The sequence below is a fragment of the Bidens hawaiensis genome, unplaced genomic scaffold, assembly GCF_021521415.1.
Source record: "Bidens hawaiensis isolate Kalapana, Puna unplaced genomic scaffold, B.hawaiensis_p1.1 tig00039495_1, whole genome shotgun sequence".
Classification (NCBI taxonomy): Eukaryota; Viridiplantae; Streptophyta; class Magnoliopsida; order Asterales; family Asteraceae; genus Bidens; species Bidens hawaiensis.
The window spans coordinates 32,405-36,677 of NW_027505607.1; positions in this window are offsets into that span (position 1 = coordinate 32,405).

Genomic DNA, 4,273 nt, shown 5'->3' on the forward strand with positions numbered 1-4,273 from the left:
TTATCAATTTTGGTGGTAGTTGGGTTGTCATTTGCCGTTGGTCGAATTTTCTTATAATAATAGTTACCATGCCACTATTGGGATGCCGTCATTTGAGATGTTGTATATGCGTAGGTGTAGGACGCCGGTCTGTTGGGGCTCCATTGGTCAGAAACAGTTGGGTAGTTTGGAGGTGGTTGAGGTTACGACTGAGAAGCTTGATAAGATTAAGGCTTTTATGAAGGCCGCTCAGGATCGTCAAAAGTCTTATGAGGACAAAAGGCGAAGGCCTATTGTGTTCGAGGCTGGTGATCGAGTTATGCTAAAAGTTTCTCCTTGTAAGGGCATCATTCGTTTTCGTAAGAGGGGGAAGCTTAGTCCAAGGTTCATTGGTCTGTTCCGTATATTGTCCCGTGTCGGTGAGGTAGCGTATAGACTGGATATGCCCGAGGAGCTCGCAAGGATTCATCCTACTTTCAACGTGTCTCATTTGAGGAAATGTCTGGTAGAGTGGATATGCCCAAGTGCCTCCGGATGATATTGAGCTCAATAGTAAACTGAACTACGTTGAAGAACCTATCGCTATCCTTGACCGTCAGGAAAGGCGTTTGAGGAATAAGGTGGTTAGACCGGTGAAGGTGTAGTGGAGGCACCGTAGAGGTTCCGAGGCTACTTGAGAGTCCGATGACGAGATGATGAAACTCTACCCGCAGTTGTTCCTGTTGCATCGGGATTCGGGGACGAATCCCATTGTAAGAGGAGTGGCCTTGTAACACCCGTTAATTTTCAGTTCAAGGATTTAAAACTTGTAAAGTATGTACATCTCTCGAGACTTAACCGACTTTCCTAGATGACCCTCTTATCTCTCTGGTACGTTAAAGTGATTTAACTTTCTAACCTAGTTGTTACTTCTTCCTAATTGGAGGGGCTAGAATGTAAAAGTTTTATAATATAATCCTAACCGTAACCCCCCCTCTCTTTGTCCGATCGGTGCACAGCAGGCGACCCCCACCCCCGATTTTATTTTTTCAGCCAAGATTAAGGCGTAAAACTTCAATTGAAGGTTACTCCCATGTTCCCTCAAGCCTTTTACACCTTAATTGGTCATTATAACTCGCTTATTGATCGTTAAATCGCATGTTTTAGGCTTACCGGGTGGCTGTCCATTCTAGCATTTTCGGGGCTGTTTTGGTTAAGGTTTTTGCTCCATAATCTTCCTAGGTATGTCTTGTATATCATACTTGAGTATCGTGAATTTTGGCATTCGTTAGGTTGGTCAATCGTTTATGATGTGAAAACTAGAATTCGGTTGACTAGTTTGTAAATTGTAATGTCTAGCGCGTTGTTTGAGGGAACTAACAACCAATTCGAATGTTGTGGCCTCGGTATGAGTTGTGGTCTATAAGAAACTGACTTTTAAAGGTAATGGAGCTGAATTGGATGTCGGTTACTCAAACGGGTCGGTACAACGCGCATTCGCGTTTATTGAATAGTTGGTGCGTTGTGCTTGCGGGTTACCGACACATTCAACTCGTGTAGCGTCATGTGGACTTGTTGGCTGTGAATTTATCATATTGGGTCCACACGGGGCTGAGTTGGATGTTAATTGCCGAAACAACTCTTAAGCGCGCATGTTAGTCTCACCTAGTGCTTCCGGGGGCAATTTGGGAATTCTTTGTTCTCGGGAGTAACTATGGGTCGTTTTGGTAAATATAAGGCCCCGGGGACTGTTTTAATCGAACGTGGTGAGGTCGAGGCTTTACGTAACTTGAACCATGTTAGAACGCCTCGTAGGATAAACGAGTCCATTCGGTGTCGTTAGTAATGATTGTATGTAAACCGACAGGAGTTTGAGTTATGGGGATACTTAGGGGTTCTCTAGCTCGTGGTGATTTCGTGCCTTGTGTCAGGTGAGTTCATGATGCCACTTTTCACTCTTTTCAAGTTTTGGGCTAGCATACACACCTAACTGATTTTGCTTGGTGAATCGTTTAAACTATTTTGCATGGGCTTACTTGTATAGAGTATGCCTTGGGATGATATTTATGTATGTCTGGATATATGTTTATATATGTGTTATTTTGTGGCCAATAATTGGCGATGTTAATTAGTCGTTATCGACTAAGGATGTTTGCGTATACCTACTTTATGTTTGCATATGTTGGATGGAATGTTACGTGTTTGGGTTGTACGTGTGCTCGACCCTGATATTATTACTTAGATGTTATGCCTGTGGATATAATTATACAGATATATATGTATGACCACTTATCGTTTATGATGGCCTAACTGTTTATATCCCGTTTTATTTTAAACTATTGGAATGATTTATATAAATGTCAATTATTAAAACTTGAACTCACTCAGCGCAAGCTGAGTTTGTGTGCATGTTAGTGTAAGTTTCAGGTTAGGAGGAGGATGCTTACCGCTTGGACGTGCTTGAGGCAACTTGGACGGTGGAAGGTATATCTAGTCGGAAAGTTTCATTAATGAACATTGTTCTTCTCAATTTTTACAAAATACGTTCAAATTTGGTTTTGGGCATAATTCCCAGGTTTTGGGAACTTGTTTTAATAGTTATGATTTTTCCGCTGATTTATACTCTGAACTGGTTTTTGAAATGAAATGAATTGTCATGAGTTTAAGAATTTTGTAAGTTTATTGTATGATCACCAATTGTAGGATTCCCGGGATTCGGGGTCTTACATTACCAATTCCTATAATAGAAAGTCCATATATGAATGGAATTTAGATGGTTATACAGATAGACAAATATATATGATGACGCATCTTATGATGATGTACGCCACGATAGCAAAAAATAATCAAATAGTGATGTCAATGTGTGCAAAATAATTGCAGGCTTTACAGGCCAATTAAGAGGATGGTGGGATAATTTATATTAAACTAGAAAACCAACCTCAAATTTATAATCATGTTAAATACTTACCATTATAGAAGTGTTTCCGATGCAGTTTACACCTTAATACTTACCATTATAGAACACTTTACAAGAAAGTGGTTAGACAATTCTGAAACCATAAGAACTTTGTTAAATGGCCTTAGATGTACTACCTTAACATCATTTAGGCGGTATAAAGATTTATTTTTAAGTAGATTCTATGAACTCCTAGAGAATAATAGTCCTCATTGGAAGTAAAAATTTATTGACGGTCTTCCACCTTTATTTGCCGAAAGGGTAAGAAAAACTCTTAGAGGAGATAATGTCCAATTTCCCTATGAAATTTATACTTATGGAAGACTGATAGGGGTTTGTGTGTAAGAAGGTCTAGCCTTATGTAATGAATTAAAATTGAAACACCAAATCAAAAAACAAAATTTAACAGAAAAGAGACAATTAGGTCAATTCTGTGAACAATTTTGAATTGGATATCTAATCCATTTTAATACCTTATTTAGGGGTTTATAATTTATTACTAACCTTGGCACTCCTCTTTCTTGTTTAGAATGTTTACTAACATAAAAGGTTGTGCATGACCAAGGAGATTTTGTGGAATGTATCAATCACTTTTGTTGAAGTGAGGATATTTCCTTTTTACATAACTCCAAATATTCAAAGTTCATTTGGCATGGTTTTGCCTTTGTCGGGACATTACTTTCATGAAAGTCTTCTTTATAGGGGAGAGAAACTATATGTTGTTTTCTTTCCCAGAAAGCATTTGGATGATCATTGCATATATCATTTGTAAATTGGTTCTTTAGGAACTCAATATTTGATAATAATTTTCGGTTTTTTAGACTTTCCTCAATTGTTTGAATACTTATTTCTTCTTTAAGAAAATTAATCTGGCTAGTTTTTGCCTGAATTAATATTTCATTTATCATCTTCTCAATGGGTTGGGCTATAAACCCAAAGTAAAGATTCTTCCCATTATAGGTTGCTGTGAAACCTATTTTGGGAAGAATCTTTACTTTGAGTCTATAACCCAACCCATTGAGAAGATAATAAATGAAATATTAATTCAGGCAAAAACTAGCCAGTAACAGAGTAGACATGGATTTAGTAAGTTTTACAAAGCCATAAACCGTCAATCAGAATATAGTTATTTTACAAAATAATAAACCATCAACGTAGTTTGCAAGGAATGAAAAGGCGTCCTAATAAAAAATTAAACATACAGACAAAGTTTCCTTACATACTAACTGTTTTGGTCAAAAATCAACAACAGTGATTTTGTAACCAATTTAGTAAATCATCTTCTCAATGGGTTGGGCTATAAACTCAAAGTAAAGATTCTTCCCATTATAGGTTGCTGTGAAACCTGTTTTGGGA